This window comes from Callorhinus ursinus, unplaced genomic scaffold (genome assembly GCF_003265705.2).
Source record: "Callorhinus ursinus isolate GAN/ISIS: 27379988/994484 unplaced genomic scaffold, GSC_fseal_2.0 scaffold9, whole genome shotgun sequence".
NCBI lineage: Eukaryota > Metazoa > Chordata > Mammalia > Carnivora > Otariidae > Callorhinus > Callorhinus ursinus.
The window spans coordinates 5,486,162-5,507,758 of NW_027397071.1; the positions used below are offsets into that span (position 1 = coordinate 5,486,162).

At 42.6% G+C, this 21,597-nt stretch overlaps 1 pseudogene; it reads left to right on the top strand.

Annotated features, from left to right (window-relative positions):
- Positions 1–5,757: 5,757 nt before the first annotated feature.
- LOC112824640 (large ribosomal subunit protein uL30 pseudogene) lies at positions 5,758–6,524 on the top strand (annotated as a pseudogene).
- Positions 6,525–21,597: the final 15,073 nt, after the last annotated feature.

Sequence of the window (21,597 nt, forward strand, 5' to 3'; positions counted from 1 at the left end):
AACAATGAAAACTAGAAGACAGTGGGATATTTTTAGATAGAGGAAGCTGTCAATCTAGAATTTTGTACCCAACAAAACTACCAAGAAAGGAGGACAAGGTCATTTTGGATAAAAAGTGAGAACGTACTAGTAACATATCTTCATTAAATGAATTCCTGGTTTATTCCTGGAAAAAGAAAACAAAGTTCTAAGACACAAGAAGGAATGGTGATCAAGGAAAATGGTTAATGAGGGTAAGCTAAACTTTTTAAAACAGTAGTGTCAATTTTTGAGTTAAAAAGTGAACCAGATGACACCCAGCATGACAGTGTGATTCTGCTTCCCTGCTTCCAGGGAAAGTGGTGAAAATTTACAAAACCATGTGAAGCCTCTGGAAATGGACCTATGAACAAATAGCAAATGAAGAAACAGCTGTGCAAACAGCAGGTGATAAAGTAACATCTTTTTAAGAAAACCTATGAAAATTCTGTAGGGATGGTGACATTTGAATCAAGGCTTCTCTCTAGCTCCTTACTCCAGCTCAGCAATGTGGAGACTCCAGACTGCTACAGCCAAAAATCACAAAGCTTCGTCTTTCTCAACTCCCAGTTGAAGGGCTGTCTTCCTGGGAAAAGCAAGACATCAGTCTTTCTCATCCTGTCCCATGTGCCTGTTGCTGTGGTGAAGTTTGAAGTGAGTGTGGTTGAGAAGTGTGTGTGTCTGGGGGCTCTTACTCTAAGCCCCCACTCAGAGAATGGAGACTCTACCTTGGGTATGGCATGCTTAGAATTACTCGGGACACTGACCACCTTTGCCCTAGCACATGAGGTGGTAGTTCCATACCAGGAGAGACAAGCGAGAAGGCCTCAGGCTGCTTCCCCGCTTCCTCCACTGAGCACTTACGGATGTCGCTCAGAAGTTTCACATTGTTTCAGCTAAGCCCTAGCTTTGAGATTTTAACTTAAGAAGGAGGCACTTTATGAAACTGATAGCCCCTAATCTCTTCCAAAAGGATAGACTTCAGTTGTAAGAGCATGGCCAAATTCAAACATGAGGTCACAGCACTGGAGGTTGTGACAAAAGGCAACTGAAGAGAGATCAAGATAACAATCTAAACTGTAGGTTAGCTAGTTTGCAGGAGAGAACTGGGAAACAAGCCCAAAGGAGTCATCCTGGAATTATAAAACTAACACACAGATCTCAGTAACTATATATTTAAAGGAGCCAGAATATGATTGGATTAGTTTATAGAGCAATTTATGCCCCACAGCGTTGTTGAAAACAATATAGCAGCTGGCAATTTGGGAGTTTTAACAGCTGGCCTGGTCAAAAAAATAATACGGGAGCCCTATCAAACCCACTGTCATCCCAGGGAAATTAACCCAAAGCTCTGCCTTCTCGGAGAGAAACATTGGAGGCTTAATGCTGGGAGAGAGGAGGGAGTACACTTGGCTAAAACAATTCAACCAGTCACTAAACAAATAACAATGACTGTCATTTGGGGTGGAGGAGGGGAATGACCAGCAGCTATGTTATCTAAAATCTCCATTCCCCAACAAATACTCATTCAAATACAAAAGTATAATATGCTGGAAATAAAGCAGGCAATAGAAACATGAGAAAAACTTGAAAGTAGTCACTGTAAACATGTTCCCGGAACTAAAAACCATGGTTAAAAAGTAAAGGTATGATGTCAATGTCACATCAAATGGAGAATATCAATAAAGAGATTGACATTAAAAAGAACCCAAAGGAAATTCTGGAGTTGAGGGATGCCTGGGTGGCTCAGTCAGTTAAGTGTCTGCCTTCAGGCCGGGTCATGATCCCAGGGTCCTGGGATCAAGTCCCACACCAGGCTCCTCCTTCAGCGGGGAACCTTCTTCTCCCTTTGCCTGCCGTTCACCCTGCTTGTGCTCTCTCTGACAAATAAAATCTTAAAAAAAAAAAAAAATGAGTTGAAATGTATAACAAATAAAAAATTGACCAGAGAGACTGAACAGTAGACTTGAGCTGGCAGAAGAAAGAATAAACAAACTTGAAAATAGATCAGTAGAGATAAAAAGAAATGGAGAAAAATGAGCACAGCTTCAGAGAAATGTGGGATGCCATCAAGTACACTGACACATGCATAATGGGAGTAGCAGAAGGAAAGGAGAAAAAGAAGTAAAAATATTCAAAGACAGATGAAAAATTCCCCAAGGTATTGCAAAAACAATAACATAAGACCACATAAATGCTTATTTTCCTCCTCTGATACAAAAAGTGGGACTGTATAAAACTTCATATGGTATATCATTGGGGCCATACAGAAATGTAATATATTTGTATTTGCTAATAGCATAAAGGAGATGGGTAGGAGAGAATTTGTATTAGGCTAAGGAAATTACTGTAGTTGGTAAGTTAATAATTATAACTATTTGTTGGGTTTGTAACATCAAAGGAAGTTTATTTATAATAACATCACAAAAAAAACCAAATAGAGCTACATAAGAGTAATGTTCCTCAGAGCAGAGAGCCCAGAAATGGACCCTCAACTCTGTGGTCAACTAATCTTCGACAAAGCAGGAAAGAATGTCCAATGCAAAAAGACAGTCTCTTCAACAAATGGTGTTGGGAAGATTGGAGAGCCACATGCAGAAGAATGAAACTGGACCATTTCCTTACACCACACACAAAAATAAGACTAAAAATGGATGAAAGACCTAAATGTGAGACAGGAATCCATCAAAATCCTAGAGGAGAACACAGGCAGCAACTCTCTGACCTCAGCCGCAGCAACTTCTTCCTAGAAACATCGCTAAAGGCAAGGAAAGCAAAGGCAAAAATGAACTATTGGAACTTCATTAAGATAAAAAGCTTTTGCACAGCAAAGGAAACAGTCAACAAAACCAAAAGACAACTGAGAGAATGGGAGAAGATATTTGCAAATGACATATCAGATAAAGGGCTAGTATCTAAAATCTATAAAGAACTTATCATGATAACACCCAAAGAACAAATAATCCAATCAAGAAATGGGCAGAAGACAGGAACATGACAGAAGAAATTTCTGCAAAGAAGACATCCAAATGGCCAACAGACACATGAAAAATTGCTCAACATCACTCGGCATCAGGGAAGTCCAAATCAAAACCTCAATGAGATACCACCTCACACCAGTCAGAATGGCTAAAATGAACAAGTCAGGAAACGACAGATGTTGGCAAGGATGTGGAGAAAGGGGAACCCTCCTACACTGTTGGTGGGAATGCAAGCTGGTGCAGCCAGCCACTCTGGAAAATAGTATGGAGTTTACTCAAAAAGTTGAAAACAGAGCTACCCTATGACCCAGCAATTGCATTACTGGGTATTTACTCCAAAGATACAAATGTAGTGATCCGAAGGGGTACATGCATGATAGCCAAACTACGGAAAGAACCAAAATGTCCATCAACAGATGAATGGATAAAGAAGATGTGGTGTATACACATATACAATGGAATCTTATGGGGCCATAAAAAAAACAAACACAAAATCTTGCCATTTGCAATGATGTGGATGGAACTAGAGGGTATTATGCTAAGCGAAATAAGTCAATCAGAGAAAGACAAGTATATGATCTCACTGATATGAGGAATTCTTAATCTCAGGAAGCAAACTGAGGGTTGCTGGAGTGGTGGGGGGTGGGAGGGATGGGTTGGCTGGGTGATGGACATTGGGAGGGTGTGTGCTATGGTGAGTGCTATGAATTGTGTAAGACTGATGAATCACAGACCTGTACCTCTGAAACTAATACACTATATGTTAAAAAAAAAGTAGGAAGGGAAAAATGAAGGGAGGGGAAATCACAGGGGGAAACGAACTGTGAGAGACTATGGACTCAGAAACTGAGGATTTTAGAGGGGAGGGGGGTGGGGGGATGGGTTAGCCTGGTGATGGGTATTAAGGAGGGCACCTATTGAATGGAGCACGGTGTTATACACAAACAATGAATCATGGAACACTACATCAAAAACTAATGATGTATGGTGACTAACATAATAAAGTAAAATTTTTTAAAAAATAAAAAAAATAATGTTCCTATATGGAATTAGCCTAGTATAAATCAATAGCTCATTCTGATAGGATGTATATGATAAAGACTAGAGCAACTTAAAAAAAAAACCTAAGAAAACAGCAAAACATTCATTAAAGAAATTAAAATACTTTGAAAAATATTCACTTGAAGTGAAAGAAAGCATTAAAGGAGGAGTAGAAGAACAAAAAGACATGAGACAGCAAAAAGTAAAATCGTAGACATCAACATAATAACATTAAGTACGAATGGATTAAACAATTCACATCACGGAGATTGTCAGACTGGGTAAGAAGACCTGATTCAAGTACATACTGTCTGCAGGAAACACACTTTAGATTAAAAAATACAAATAGTTTGAAAGTAGTAGGAGGAAATAAGTCATATACTGCAAACAGCAATCACAATAAGCTGGAGTGACTATTTTAAGAGAAGATAGGCTTTAATACAAAAATTCAAATGCGGCACATTTTATAACGATAAAAGTGTCAGTTGACATCAGGGAGATTTAACAATTCTAAACATATATACACCTAATAACAAAGCACCAAAATACCTGAAAACAAAGAAAGATGAAGAGGAAAATAAATACAACACTAATGGTTGGAGACTTCAATATCCTACTTTTCAATAATGGATAGAAAACTAGACAGAACAACAAAACAGAAGATGAACACTACAAACTGATCTAATAGATATTTGTAGAACACTCCTCTCAATGGACTACAGATACACATTCTTCTCAAGTGTGTATGGAACATTGTCCAGGATAGGTCATATGCTAAGCCATAAAACAAACCTCAATAAATTTAGGAGAATAGAGTGCAATGTATGTTCTTCAGGAACAATGGAATTAAATTAGGAACCAGTAACAGGAAAAAAGGTTGAGGAAATCATAAATATGTGGAGTTACTGAACACAACACTCCAAATAACCAATGGGTCAATAAAGAAATCAAGGGAAATCAGAAAACACTTAGAGGTGAATGAAAAGGACACATTACAAAAGTTATTAGCTTCAGCTAAAGCAGTGCATAGAGGGAATTTTATAGTTGTAAATGTCTATATTAAGAAAGATTTCAAATCAATAACCTAACCTTAGAAATTATTCTTTAGAAATAAAAGAATTTAAGAGAATACAATGAACAATTGTATGACAACAAATGAGATAACCTAGATGAAATGGATAAATTTCTAGAAAGACAAACTAAAACTAAGGAAAAAAATAGAAAATGTCAACAGATATGTAACAAGTGAAGAGTGAAGTAGTAATTTAAAAAAAACAACTACCCACAAAAGCACAGGCACAGTTGGCTTCACATTTTAATTCTAAACATGTAAAGAATAATAAGATCAATTATTCACTAACTCTTCCTAAAAAGAGAAAAGAACACTTCCCAACTCATTTTATATGGCCTTTATTACCCTGATATTAAAACCAGACAAGACATCACAAGAAAAGACTACAGACCAATATCTTTCATGAATATAGATGTGTAGATCCTCAACAAAACACTAGCAAACTGAATGAAGCAACATAAAAAAGAATTATACTCCACGACTGAGTAGGATTTATCCTGGGGATCCACAGTTAATTCAACATCTGAAAATCAATGTAATACATCATATGAATACAATAAAGGAAACTACATGATCATCTCAGGTTCAAGAAAAGCATTTGACAGAATGCAGTGCCCTTTCATGATAAAAACACTCCACAACTCCTTTCCGGCTGGAACCATGGAGGGTGCAGAAGAGAAGAAAAAGAAGGTTCCTGCTGTGCCAGAAACCCTTAAGAAGAAGCGAAGGAATTTCGCAGAGTTGAAGATCAAGCGTCTGAGGAAGAAGTTTGCTCAGAAGATGCTTCAAAAGGCAAGAAGGAAGCTTATCTATGAAAAAGCTAAGCATTACCACAAGGAATATAGGCAGATGTACAGAACTGAGATTCGAATGGCAAGAAAAGCTGGCAACTTCCACATACCTGCGGAACCCAAATTGGCATTTGTCATCAGGATCAGAGGTATCAATGGTGTGAGCCCAAAGGTTCGAAAGGTGTTGCAGCTTCTTCGCCTTCGCCAGATCTTCAATGGCACCTTTGTTAAGCTCAACAAGGCTTCAGTTAACATGCTAAGGATTGTGGAACCTTATATAGCATGGGGGTACCCAAATCTGAAGTCGGTGAATGAATTGATCTACAAGCGTGGTTATGGCAAAATCAACAAGAAGCGAATTGCCCTGACAGATAACACATTGATTGCCTGATCTCTTGGTAAATATGGCATCATCTGCATGGAGGATCTGATTCACGAGATCTATACTGTTGGAAAACGTTTCAAAGAAGCAAACAACTTTTTATGGCCCTTCAAATTATCTTCCCCACGAGGGGGAATGAAGAAAAAGACCACCATTTTGTAGAAGGTGGAGATGCTGGTAACAGGGAAGACCAGATCAATAGGCTTATTAGAAGGATGAACTAAGATATCTGCCATGATTATTTTTGTAATCTGGCCAGTTAATAAATGACTACTCTCATGGAAAAAACAAAACAAACAAACAAACAAACAAACAAACAAAAACACTCCACAAACTAGGAATAGTAGGGAACTTCCTCAATATGATTAAGGGCATTGATGAAAAATCCATAGCTAACATCAGACTTAACAGTAAAAGATTGAATGTTTTCTCTCAGTCATTAGGAAAAAGGCAAGGATATCTGTTCTTACTATTGTTCAACACTGTACTTGAGGTTCTAGCCATGACAATTAGGCAAGAAAAAGAAATGAAAGGCCTCCAAAGAAGTAAAATGATCTCTATTTATAGATGACAAGAACTTATAAAGAGAAAATCCTAATGAATACACTAAAAATCTATTAGAACTAATAATCATGTTCAGCAAGGTTACAGGATAAAAGACAATATACAAAATCTGTTGTGTTTCTACACACTTGCCATGAACATTCTGAAAATGAAGTTGAGAAAGTAATTCCATTTATAATAGCATCAAAAAACTTTGATGCTTTATACAAGGCACCCCTGTATAAAAATCTTTTACAACTCAATAATAAAAATACAACCCAATTAAGAAATGGGCAAAGGATCTGAATAGATATTTCTCCAAAGAAGATATACAAATGGCCAATAAGCACATGAAAAGATGCTCAACATCATCAGGGAAATGTAAAGCAAACCATAATAAGATAGCACTTCACACCCACTATGATGGCTGGAAGTGAAAAGTCATAACAAGTGTGAGAGAATCCTCATACAATGTTAGTGGGAATGTAAGATGGTTCAGCTGCTTTGGAAAACAGTCTAACACTGTTCAAACTATTAAGAGTAGGGTTACCATATGATCTAACAATTCCACTTTTAATATATAACCAACAGAAATGAAGACATATGTCCACACAAAAACTTGTACACAAATGTTCATAGCAGCATAGCCAAAAGTTGGAATAATCCAAATGTCTACCAATGACTAATATATAAACAAAATGTGGTTTATTAATTTATTTAAAGATTTATTTATTTGAGAGAGAACACGCATGTGATTTCGGGGAGGGGCAGAGGGAGAGAACCTTCAAATAGACTCCCTGCCCAACTCGGAGCCTGACATGGGGTTTGATCTCATGACCCTGAGATCATGACCTGAGCTGAAACCAAGAGCTGGACACTCAACCAACTGAGCCACCCAGGTGCCCCAAAAAGTGGTATATTTAAACAAATGAAAATTATTTGGCCATAAAAAGGAACAATGTATTGACACGGATGAACCTTGAAAATGTTAAAGTAAGTGAAAAAGCCAGTCACAAAAAAATCACATTTCAATATGATTCCATTTATATAAAATGTCCAGAACAGGGAAATCTATAAGATAGAAAATAGATTAGTGTTTGTTTGGAGGTAGGGATTGATAACTACAGGGTGTGGAGTTTCTTTTGGAGGTGGTAAAAATGTTCTATAAAGGATGGTAGAGATGATTGTACATATTGTGAGTATACTAAAATCCCTGAATTACATGCTATAAAAGGGTGAATTGTGTGGTATTTGAAATTTCTTAATAAATGTATTTTAAAAACCCCATAAACAATAAAACTAAACTACTATTAAAAATAGCATATACGTAGGACAGTGGTACTCAGAACATTTTAAGGATGTTGAGCTGTTTGACAGGGGAGTGAAGATTGGTCACTGTTGGACCTTGAGTTAAACATTTTTGCTGAAACTTCAAAGGCAACCTTTTAGAAAGAATAAATACAGAGTGTGTAATGTACATACAAGGAAAAGGAGAGAGGGAAAATCTAAAAGAAGGCAGGGAAGGAAGGGGGGAAATAGCATAAAGCATAATATGCTGGAAATAAATCCAAATATTAATAGTCAGTACATGTAAACAAACCAAAACACCTAGTAAAAAGAAACTGTCAAACTCCATGTAAAAATCCATACATCTGCTGTGTATGAGAGATACCCCTAAAACAAGGCTCTCAGAAAGGCTGAAAGAAAAATTTACAAAAAAATACACCAGGTGAAAACTAACATTCACCACATAATGACAAATAATAAATACAAATAGTAAACTTGCGAGAACATAGTAAATGAAAAACATGAAGGATGGGCAGAACTACAAGAAGAAATGGAAAACTCCACCATTTTAGGGGTTGGTAACTGATAGGTGAAACAGACAAAATACTATCAAGTTCAGTGAGGATTTATAGAACACAGTATCCAGGGCTAGCTAATGTATGGTAATGGAAATTAGAGTAGTGGTTGCCTCTGGTGGTGAAGGTAGACTTACTGAAAGGGTAGATTTCCTGAAAGAGCATTTTCAGGCCATGAAAATGTTTTATATCTTGATTGGGGTGATGGTTACAAAAATGTATAAATTTGTCAAAATTCATCTATGTATTTTAAATGGATGCATTTTATATAAATTACATCTCAAGTTTATTTTAAAAGAATATTTTCTTAGGTGTTTTTTTTCTTCCTTAACTGTTCCACTAAAGATGTCATTATATCCAAGCTACTACCAATTCCTAGCACATGATGTGGTCTTGAAATACTATTCCCACTAAAATTAATCAGATTTTCAGTGAAATGATTCTTTCCAGTTTTGATGTGGGAAATGTAGAAGACAAGCCTGGGCATCTTGTCATATAAATGAATAAAGGAAGCTAACCATATGTTATAAGGACTTAGAAGCCACTATGAAGAGGTTTTCCCTTTCCAAAAATGGTACAATTTTAATTTCAAAGTGAATAATTGCAATTGATTGAAGCCCATAATATATACTTATATTTGTGAGTTCATAATGATATAAAAATTGAGGTGATGGGCACCTAAACTTAGAAGATGATGGGAACCAATTCATTACCTTACAAAACAGTAAATAAGTGGAAAGAATCAAATACATTATCCGGTCTTTTCCTATATGAACCGTATCACTGGATAACCAAGTAGTAGATGAGGGAAGTATTCCTTTATAAAATTATTGTAGTTCATGAATGAAAATGAAATTATAGAATCAAAGTATCATTTTGCAACCCTCAGTGAATTAATGGATCTGTGCAGTGTGCCATCCATGGGGGGAGGGATGGGAAGCATGCTTCCTGATGAAAAATACAACCCAACCTATAGACCAAAGGAATAGAACCTGAATCATGAAGCCTCTGGATCCAACTGCCAATTTGTAGAAATTACAAGACTGAGAAGAACATGTTGAGCTGCACCATGATTATGCCATCAGCAAAATCCAGATTGAAACTCTATAGGTGAAATGCCCTGTGTTCATCAACAGATACATTGTGAGGGAAAGACAGATGGAAGTTGCAATCTGTGCAATAAAAGGGGCTTAAAAGACAATGCCAGTTGAAAAAAAAATGGGCAAGCCTAAATTATATTGTTTCAGGATACATTCTTGGGTTATAAAAACTTAAAGAAATGATTCTCAGAACTCAGGATGGTTGTTGCTTTTGGAGGGAGGAAGTGGTGGTGATAGGAACAAGGCCTTGAGCGTTCTGGGGTGGCTGCCAGGGTTCTATTTATGGTTTGATTGGTTAGGTACAAAGGTGTTAACCTCATCAAAACTCACTAAATTATACATTTGTGTGATTTTTCTATATCTATTTTATTTTACAATTAAAATGTTAAAAGGAATTTTAAAAATAGATATGGACAACTTTATGCCAATAAATTAGAAAATTTAGATGAAATTAACAAATTCCTAGAAAAATAAAAACTGATGCAAATTCTTTTTTTAGAGATTTATTTATCCATTTTAGAGAGAGAGCGTGATAGCCGGATGAGGGAGAGGGGCAGAGAGAGAGAGAAGGAGAAGGAGAGGGAGAGAAGCAGATTCCCCACTGAGCACGGAGCCTGACATGGGGCTGGATCCCATGACCTCGATATCATGACCTGAGCCAAAATCAAGAGTTGGATGCTCAACTGACTGAGCCACTCAGGCACCCCAAAACTGATGAAAATTCTTACAACTTTTAAAGAAGTTGGGTCTATAATAAAAAATTTTTCACTAAAGAAAACTCCAAAGACAAATGGTTCTAATCATATGAGGAAATTATTTACTCAATTCCTTCCAAAAAATAATGAGAGGGATTACTCACCAACTCATTTTGTATCCACTATTTTTTTTCCCAAGACAGGAAAACACAACTGAAGGAGTATATTACATAACATGTTTCTTTCTTTTTAAAGTTTTTATTTTAATTCCAGTATAGTTAACATACAGTGTTATCTTAATTTCAGGTGTACAATACAGTGATTCACCCCTTCCATACATCACCTGGTGCTCATCACAAGTGCTCTCAATCCCCATCACCTATTTAACCCATCTCCCTATCCCCTCCCCTCCCCTCTGGTAACTATCACATTGTTCTCTATAATTAAGAGTCTATTTCTTGGTTTGTCTCTATTTTCCCCCTATGATTGTTTTGTTTTGTTTGTTTCTTATTCAACATATGAGTGGAATCATATGGTATTTGTCTTTGCCTGGCTTAGCATTATACTCTTTAGCTCCATCCATGTCATTGCAAATGACAAAAGATTTCATTGTTTTTTATGGCTGAATAATATTCCAATATATATTGGATGAATATATTCATACATACACACATATCTTTATCCATTCATTTATTAATGGACCCCTGGGCTGCTTCCATATCTTTGTTATTGTTAACAATGCTGCTATAAGCATAGGTGTGCATGTATCCCTTTGAATCACTGTTTTTGTATCCTTTGGGTAAATACCCAAATAGTGCACTACCCAAATAGTGCAATTGCTGGATCGTAAGGTAGTTCCATTTCTAACTTGCTGAGGAACCTTGAAGCTGTTTTCCACAGTGGCTGCACCCATTTGCATTCCCACCAACAGTGCACGAGGGTTCCTTTTCCTCTACAACCTCATCAACACATTTTGTTACTTGTATTTTTTAATTTAGCCATTCTGACAGGTGTGAGGTGATATCTCATTGTAGTTTTGATTTGCATTTCCCTGTTGATAAGTGATGATGAATATCTTTTTATGTGTCTGTTGGCCATCTGCATAGTCTTCTTTGGAAAAATGCCTATTCATGTCTTCTGCCCATTCTTTAATTGGGTTATTTGTTTTTTGGGTGTTGAGTTTTATAAGTTCTTTATATGTTTTAGATACTAGCCCTTTATTGGATATGTCATTTGCAAATATCTTCTCCCATTCAGTGAGTTGTTGTTCAGTTTTGTTGGTTTCCTTTGCTGTGCAGAAGCTTTTAATTTTGATGTAATCACAATAGTTTAATTTTGCTTTTATTTCACTTGCCTCAGGAGACATATCTAGAAAAATACTACTATAGCTGATGTCAGAGAAATTACTGCCTGTGTTCTCCTCTAGAATTTTTATGGTTTCAGGTCTCACATTTAGATCTTTAATCCATTTTGAGTTTATTTTTGTGTATGGTGTAAAAAGTCCAGTTTCATTCTTTTGCATGTTGCTGTCCAGTTTTCCCAACACCATTTGTTGAAGAGCCTGTCTTTTTCCCATTGGATATTCTTTCCTGCTTTGTCAAAGATTAATTGACTATATTATTGTGGGTTTATTTCTACATTTTCTATTAACATGTTTCTTTCAACACACATTTTCTTTTCAGTCATGACTATTAATGTGCTAATTTGTATGCGAGGTCAGCTAATGTTGAGCCCCAGTCCTACATGATACCTATTTTGGGTTGGGATGGACAGACTGGAATTCCAAAGTTACCTTTCATGCCTAAAAGAGTGATTTCTTTTTGTTTCACCCAATAAACTGCTACCTACATTTAAATAAACAGCAGAGTATGGTCTTTGAAGATGAATTTGTGCCTCTTGGCATCTTCCCTTCTCTTGGGCGTCAGTGCTATCTATCACTTTGGCGATCCTTAATCTCTTCAGCTTGTCCACCACACTCCTCTTCAACTGGCCCCCATCAGGAGGACTTCATGAAGGGCTTAAGCCAGACATTTCCTGGGGGAATGTTTCATCCCATTAGGAGGCCCAAAAACTTTCAGAGAGATGTGCTTGAGGCTTAAAAAGCAAAGGATAAGGGCAAGGTATGTGAGAGGGTAGATTTGGTGGGGTGAAAGTAATAGCCAGGGCCTTGGAGGAGGCAAAAGGAGAGGGTTCTCCAAGACCAGGCTGTGATATACTTTATGAAAGCTGCCTCACTCTTATAGGAGTCTGGCCACGCTTATGATGCTATTGAAGGTTACAGTAGAATCTGGTTAGTTGGTGATGGATTCACCAATGCTGAATTTATCCTACCTGGCAGGAGAATTTATACTGGTGCGGAGGGAACAGCTGTCATCTCTTCTCCTGGAATTATAAAGGGAACCTGAGTTCCCGAGAAATTTCAGAGAGACATAATATCCCATAGGTAGTGAGGGTGAAATTCAGTTTGTGAATGAAAGATGCTTTCTTGGGTTTGAGGCTGTAACACTAAGTAACCAGTCCACATGCTGAAGTATGGGTAGTAGGAGGACCCGGGTTACTAGTTTCTTTTGAAGGTTTCTGTTCCATGTGAAGAGGCTGCTGAACCTAAAAAGTGGCACCCTCCTCTTCATCCTCTTCCAAATCTAGAAATGAAAGATAACCATCCTTGGGCAACTGAGCAAAGCCTTTAAGTGACCATACCTCTGGATCAAGAATGGTCATCATTGTGGTTAAATAAGCCACTGCTAATCATGTAGTTTGTGATCTTTTGAGGGGCTTGACAATTTGGAATTTTTCTGGTGTGGAACCTTGGAGAGACTGGTCCTACTGAGGTCTGTGATCCTCATCGAGGGAGTGCAGAGAAAGACAAGGCTCTCTGTGGTAGTGCCACGGTAGTTAACCTCTTCTTTGTGGTCATCCAGAGCCTGTATCTTCTGCTCCCATTTTTCAGCATGACTATAGCATCAGAAGAATTGGCTATAAGGCAGACAATGTAGACCATGTTTTAGAGATATTTGGCCATGATGAGGAAGAGACAGAGAAGAGGGAAGTACAGATGGGGATGGTTTGTTTTTTAATGAGAGCTACTTAAGCAAGTTCAGAGCTGCTATGAAAGACTCAGCAGAGGAGAAGTTCAAGACTAAAGAGAGCTGAACAATCAATATAGGGTCCCAAGGAAAAGGAGGTGGGAGACAGAATCTAGAGAGGAAGGACTATTCATGTGCTAATCTGTATGAGAGGTCAGCTAATGATGAGCCCCTCTTCTTACAGAATGGATCTAGGAGAGGATGGGCGGGGCATGGTGTTTATGGATTTGGTGCTGGGAAGTTGAGTGCATCCATGTTTGCTGGCTCTTTTTTTCTCTGCATTATGTTGGAGGTCATTAGCTGGGAGTGTGGGGTTGTTGAGAGGGTTGAGATTTGAGAAGAACGAAAGTTTAGAACATCCATAGTGGAGGAAAGAGGAGTAGGTGAGTTGACTTGAGAAAGACAGGATTATCAGGTCTCGCTGAAGCACTGCTGGAGGTCAGTGACCATGAATTTATACGTTGGTAGCAATCTGATTTTCTGTGAGACTTTGTGTAAGAGGCAATTTGATGTAATGATTGGAGTTCGGGTTTTGGAGCCAGAGAAACCCGGACTGTGTGATTTTGTGCATAATCCATATCTTAATAGGATTGTTGGAAGAAGTGAATGAATGATTATATGAGGAGCACTTAGAAAAGTGCTTGATAATATAGTAAGGCATTAACAGGTACTAGTGTTAGCTCTTTATTTTCTCTAACATTGCTCACTGGCTGAGGGCAGGCAGAGTTATCCAGGGATTGCACGGTTTATCCACATGGACAGTGAAGTCTCCCAGGATTACGGAGGCAAGAATTAGAGTGAAGAAGAAAGGGCCAAAATTTCGTGGCAATTACCTATGTAATACCATGGGTGGGAATCCACCATTGGGGTGTCTTTCCACAGGGTCATTTATTGTCCTTATCCTTTAGTAAAATCCAGAAAGATAACAATAGCCAACATTTATTGAATGCTTTGTGCTAGGCATTGTTTTAAGCACCCCCCGTTTTTATTGCAGTAGAGTTGATGCACGGGTTACATTAGTTTCAGGTGTACAGTATAGTCTGCTCGTTATGCTCTGCTCACCACAAGGGTAGCTACCATCTGTCACCATATAACACTATCACAATATCATTGACTGTGTTCCCTATCCTGTACCTTTTGTTCCCATGACTTAGTTACTCTGTAACTGGAAGCCTGTATCTCCCTCTCCCCTTCACCCATTTGGCCCATCCTCCCACCCTCCTCCTCTCTGGCAACCATCAGATTGTTCTCTGTCTTTATGGGTCTGTTTCTGCTTTTTGTTTGTTTATTCTTTGTTTTGCTTTTTAGATTACATATATTGTTTTAAGCTCTTTTTTAAAAAAAGATTTTATTTATTTACTTACTTAGAATGCGAGCAGGGGGAGGGGCAGAGGGAGAAGGGGAGAGAGAAAATTAAGCAGATTCTGTGCTGAGCGTGGAGCCCAACCCAGGGCTTGATCCCACAACCCTGAGATCAAGACCTAAGCTGAAATCAAGAGTCAAACACTTAACTGACTGAGCCACCCAGGCGCCCTGTTCTAAGCACTTTTAATGTAGCAACTCTTTCAATCGTCTCCATGACCCCTGTGAAGTAGGTATCATTATTAGTCCTATTTTATAAATGCAGGAACTGAGGCTCAGAGGGCTTAAGTAATTTGCTCAAGGCCTCAGAGCTAGTAAGGGGCAGACTTTAGATTTAAACTCTGTTAACTTGGCTTGTCTGTGCCCTTTACCCCTCTGCCACCCTGCCTCTCTGCCCATGAAATCACTAGTACCTCAGTCTGAATTTGTGTCTCTGGGGTGTTCCTCCATGGCAACTTGAGAGCAAGTGTTGGTGTGGAGGGGTGTGTCAACAATAATCGTGTGTGTGTGTGGGGGGGTGTCCATCGGTCCACTGGTTCCACTTCCTCTGGGCCCGACACAAGCCAGAACCTTGTCCATCCCCTCAGGGCTGTGGCATCTGCCTGGGCTTGGGAACCAGCACCCGAGTGTCCGCAAGGCTGGCAGGGGCGGCACTTGCTGTGGAGACTGGCATCTGAGTTGGGTGGGGATGTGTGACCTTGTGCTTGTGGTGCCAGGCTTCCGCTGCTTTGCCCTGGACGCTGACGAGAGTGGCCCCCCTCAGCCTGGCCGGCCACTGGTCACTGAGCCCAGAGAGCTGCCCACAGAGGCGGGCAGTGAGGGGGCCGGGTGCAAAGGGCAGCATGACGTCAGCACCTCTGCTCCCAACTGGCCCCTCACCTTGGCCCCGTGGGAGAGAGAAGAGAATGAGCTGTTTGGAGGAGGATGGGAAAAGCCCTGGCCTCAGGACGGTCCAGTGCTCCCGGGGGGCCCAGGGCGACGCCTCCTTGGCCTACCAAGACCCTTTGGAGAGACGCGGGCATGGGCAGGCAACTGAAATTCAGTGACAAATGACATAGGCGGGCACGGAAGGTGGGTGGTGAAGGACACTGCAGGTGGGATCTGATGAAGCAATCCCTCATCCTCGTCACCAGCGAGACCCCTCCCAGGATCCCCATTTGCCTGGGCGCAGGGAGGCTCAAGTGTTCAAATCCCTGATTCCTTTCAAAGGCCAGGACGGGACAAAGGGGAAAGGAAGCGTTTGGGAGTGGACGAGGCTCAGCTAATGAAGACCATGTCCCCCAGTGTTGGGCTTGGTGCCTCTGTTTCTGCTCTTCCCTTTCCCACAGGAAAAGGGCCACCAAGCCAAGAACATTTCCCAGCCTCCCTTGCAGGAAACCAAGTTCCGCCCCCAAGATGTGAGCTGAAATGATGGATCTTGTTCCCCAGCCATGCACTTGAAAGGACTGAGTGCGTGCTCTCGGCTTCTCCCCTTTCTGTTGGCTGGGGCCTTGGCAAGAAGCACAGGCACCATTTTTATCTGCAAATGGCAACCGTGTGCTGAGGAGGGCAGAGCTGCCCACCCGGATCACCTGTCTGCTTCTGGACTGTTACCTGAGAAACGAGAAACTTCTCTCTGGTTTAAGCTCTCGTGTTTTTAGAGGAGTTTATGCTCTGCCCTAAGATGCAGCGTTCCGCTTAAAGAGGTGAAGGAAGCGGGAGCAGCTGGTGGAGGCTGCCTGAGGCTAGGAACCTGGGCCAGGCTGACCGTATGATGGACCTTCCTCAGCTTGGGAGCTGGAGCCCCCCCTTTGCCTGTGTGGGATTTAGTCGCCCTGTGCCAGGCACACTGAACTTCGGGGTGCCCATGGTCCCTGTGAGGGGGGCAGCCTATGGCTCTCTCTCAGCTCAGGGCACCGGAGCTGAGGGCAGCCAACCCAAGGATGCCCAGTGCCTGAGATCCCACCTGCAGTGTTCTTCACCACCCAGCTTCCGTGCCCCAGCCTGCAAAGATAGGCCAGGTCAATCTGATCCTTCTTCTTGGACCGAGACGGTACCAGTCTGCCTGGCTATGTATGCTGGAATAACGGACATGAATAGAGCACGCTGAAGAGCTAACAGGAAAACATATTTCTCCCAAGGACGTGCTATCTGTAAAAGGTCATAGCTCTCTTCTTTGAGTGTATACTGTGTTTTCTTTCTTTCTTTTTTTAAGATTTTATTTTTTTTAAAGCAATCTCTACACCCAAGGTGGGGCTCGAACTCACAACCCTGAGATCAAGAGTCACAGGCTCCACTGACGGAGCCAGCCAGACACCCCTATACTGTGTGTTCATTCACTGAGAAACCTTGTCTTCTAAAATCATAGATGATCAGAAATTTCAGTGTTTGAAATTCTATCAGTACGAATGAAAGGGCCCCCTCTTGCCTGGAGGGTCTAAGTCACTTTGATGCAAGGAGGGAGCCCTTGTTTATAGCCCAAGGGCAGAGCTGCAGATAAGGGCTTGCTGGACACAGTAGGCGACAGCTGTCCTGGCTGTGTCTCCAAGGACGGAGAACTGGGGTTCACTCTGCAGCCCAGACCTCATTTGAGCCCTTCACACTCAGCCTGGCTTTGCCATGAGTCTCGCAAACCACTGTCCATTTAAATGCCCCCTAAACATTCTCTTAATCACCCAATCTCCCCCGCATCTGGTGAGTTCTGTGTGGGTCAATAAACCTGGCTTTGTCGTGTTGGAACACCAGGTTTGTCCCTGGCGGGGCTTAGGCAGGTTGGTCTAAGAAGACATTTGAATTTGGTAATATAGAGAAAATCAAGTAGCCCGGGCACTGCGGCTGAATGGTCAGGTGGGGCAAAAGCAAGAAACGGACTTAGAGCTTTGAGGGGCCGGGGTGCCTAGCTCATGGGGAAATGCAAACTATGAAGAGGCAGAAGCTACAGGAGAGAAAAGGTAAATAAAGGAGAGGAAAAGCAGCAGCCTCGAGTCTGGGTTTAAAGGAGAACAGAGCACATATGTAGAGATGAGACCCTGGCCCATGAGCAGTGGGCGGCTTGGCTGGTCCGAGGACTGCTCCTTCCCATTCCAGCTCGGGGGGCTCCAGAACACTGTGGCCCCAGGTTCACTGGAGAGTCTTTGTTCTTTCAACCCAAGCAGTTAACTGAAGCCTGTTGCCTCTCCTGTGCTGCCAAAAATCTCAGCGGTGAGGCTGGCCATACTCTGAAAAGAGCTAAGGCTTTTGCAGGAAGGCCCCATCCATCTGTCCATCCGTCCATCCGTCCATCCGTCCATCCTTCCATCTGTCCATCCAATATATTGTCTCCCAGGTATAAACCTTCTTAGCACTGTCTTTTCAACATACTGGCACCTTGGGAGGATAGTCTCATCAGCCAACACCTCCACTGTCAGTAATGGTTCTCCTGAAGACCAGATCCAGAATGACGTTAAGGAACGCGAGAGAAAGGGAGGAAAGGCCTGGTAACACCGGTGAGGTGGGCCAGGAACGTAGAACCAGATGACAGCCACGGGGTGAGGGTGTTTCCCCAAAGACCCTGTCGACACACTTGGCTCAGGAAGGGAACGAATTCTCCCACCTGGAACTGTGGCAGGCAGCTTGTGGGTTCCTAGGTGTGACCCAGGCCTTTCCCGGCATCTAGTCAGGAGAGGACCAATGGTGAACACACGCCACCAGGCCTGTGGCCCTGCAAAGAGAAAGAACCACAGCTTCTCAGGAGCTGGGGAGAGACAGACAGAGGAGGGAGCAGCGCCCTCCACTGCTGTGCAGACGTCTGGCCTCTTCTGGGGATGGAGCGTGAGCAGACAGCAAGAAGGCCCCTCACGGAGTTTTGGATTTCCATCTGGATGTTCACTGGGGCCGCCCCTGTGTGTGGACCTGCCCTGGCTGCTGTCCTCCCCTCCTCCCTGCAAACAGTCCTATTTAGCAAGGTTCCCTGGGCACTCTTTAGCTCATAACTCCTATTTTGACTCCCAGATGTTTTCCTTTCTCAGAGACATGTCTTCAGAAGTATAGCCTCGTAGTTTGTGTGGGCTCATAGCCAGACTGCTGGGGTTGAATGTTAGCTCTGGGGCCTTGGGCATGTCACTTATCCTTTCTCTGCCTCGGTCTTCTTATCTGTAAAATAGGAATAATATTTCTTTAGATACATACCCAGGAGTGGGATTGCTGGATCATATGGTAATTGTGTTTTTAGTTTTTTGAAGAACCTCCATAACATCTTCCATAGTGACTACACCAATCCCACCAACAGTGCACGAGGGTTCCTTTTTCTCCACATCCTCGCCAACACTTGTTGTTTCTTGCGTTTTTTATTTTAGCCATTCTGACAGGTGTGAGGTGATAGCTCATTGTGGTTTTAATTTGCATTTCCCTGATGGTGAGTGCTGTTGAGCATCCTAAAATGATTTCTTTTCAAATAAAGCACATATTATAATATCTAGGGGTTAAGGGGAAGCATCGTCTGGTTTTGTGTGTGGATGGGAGTTCTGCAGTGTGTGCCCTTTAGACTCAACCTGGCTCAGTCAGCCTCCCGCAGGTGGTTCACCCAGGCCCTCTTGGACGAGCGTGGCACTCAGCGTCCTTTTTGGGGTGGGCCTGGGAGAGGAGGAGATGGGCAGCTTCTGTGGGCTTCCTGGACTTGGAGTGAGAAGCAAGTCTGAAAGTTCCTGGCTATGTAGCCCCAGACCTGGGTAACCTCACGAGTCGGAGACTTCTCACTTGTGAGAAACACAGTGGGCTCAGTCTCAGCATCTTCCCTAGATCATAGGAAGTGCTTGAGGACACAGAGGGAGAAACTACATGGAAATTCTTTGAGAAACTAGAAATTAAGTTTGGCATGGTGTAAGCTCAGTGGTGGCCTTTCAACCCTGCTGGCTTCCTGGGCGGCCCGGGTCAGGCTGTACGAGTCAGGACTCTGATGTGTGCAGAACCCGAGGGCGGCATGAGCCTGCAGACCACTTACTCTGGAGAGCTGGGAGGGTTTTGGCCTTGCCTTTGACAAGCTTCCTGGAGGATGTGGAACACGCCTGGGGGCTAAGGAGTCTGCCCCACAGAGGAAGACACTCTTTGCCAGGGGAGGCCAAGAGTTTGAGGCTAGAGGTTGTTGGAGCAAGTCGCCCCTGCTGCCTCAGGATAGTAGGGCCCCAGGGCTGAAGGCAGGGACTGACTGCCCCTTTGCTCTGGGCAGCTCAGGAAAAATGGCAGCCAGGCAAATCCCCATCTGGCCAGGCTCCCCGTCTGTGATCAGCTGGTCCCAACTCACCCTGGCGGGGACACTTGATGCCCAGCCCACCTGATGGCCTGAGGGCACCAGAACTTTCCCGTCAGGAACCCCTGGGAACCTTGTCTAAGACTTCAGAGCCTGAGGACTGGCTGCAGGTCTGACACTGGCCCAACCACTGGCCCCTCAGGCTCCAATCCTCCCCCCCCACCTCCACGTCCACCTCCGTCCTGACTTTTGAAGAGCGACACATGCTAAGTACAGGTGCAAGGTCGAGCCTGAACACAAAAAGAACCAAAATAACTTGGACACAGAGCCCTTAGGAAGCTGGGAGGGAAGATGCCTGAAGGGACACCATGAACGGCATAAGGACAGGACATGAGAGCAACGGTACTTGTCAGAAAAAAATAAATGAGCCAAACTTTTGGAAAGCCACGTGATTTCAGTCTTTGAACCCCACTCACATGTTCCAGCAAAATGCAGATAGCATTGGTTCTTGGAATATGTGAGCTTCCCTCTACCTGGAGTCTACTGTTCGGTGAGGCTTCCTGGAAACGCCAGAGTTTTTCCTTTAGTGAAAAGACAATTTTTGTAATTAATCTTATCATCACAATGAGCTCATTTATTGTATTTCAAAGTTCTCAGGGGTGGCATCTGGGGAGAAAAAAGACAAGGGAAGCTGGGAGCTGCTCCACCGTAAGTGAGGATCGAATCCCCCCAGCCTGGGGAGGTGTGAGGTTGAGGTCACGAAGTGAAGCAGCAGAGATGTGGGGGAAGGTTCTTGAACACGGTTGCCTGGGCTTCTGCCGCACAGGGACACCGTGGCGTGGCCCTGACCGCTCGATATTTAGCTCTTATGAGTAGTCGTCAGACCAAACTACCCGCTTTTGGGCTTGCAGAATCTGGCTCCTGAGAAGGGCTTTGCTGGCTGTGCGGAGTGAGGGAGGAGCCTGAGCTCAGGGCTGACTTTGGGGAGCAGCTCGGTGCTCGGGGTTGACTAATAGATGGAGACACTCACCCTCAGTTTACCCCAACACCACACGCCGCACTTTCTCCTTGGTGGTGGGTTCTGGCTCTCCCAACAGTCGCCGTCCAGGAAAGATAGAGCTGTGTCTCTGAGGGCCCTCCTCAGAGACCGCACGGCCAGGGAACCTTCTCAGTATCGGGTTCAGGAACCGTATGGGTTGGTGTGGTGTCCGGGGCCACACAGGTGGTGACCGGATGGGGACCAGAACCTTCGTCCACAGACACAAGTCTGAAGAGCTCGCAGGCCCACGGCCTCCTTTCTATACCAGCTGTGGCCCAGCTGCTGTGGGGAGAGGGCCTGGTACTCCCAGCCACACCCGTCCATGTGTGACTGTACAGGTGGCCCGCGATTGCCAAAAAAAAGGAAGTGCTGATATCCGGCTGGTAAGCATCAGCAAAGGCGGTAAGCAAAGAATTTGGGGA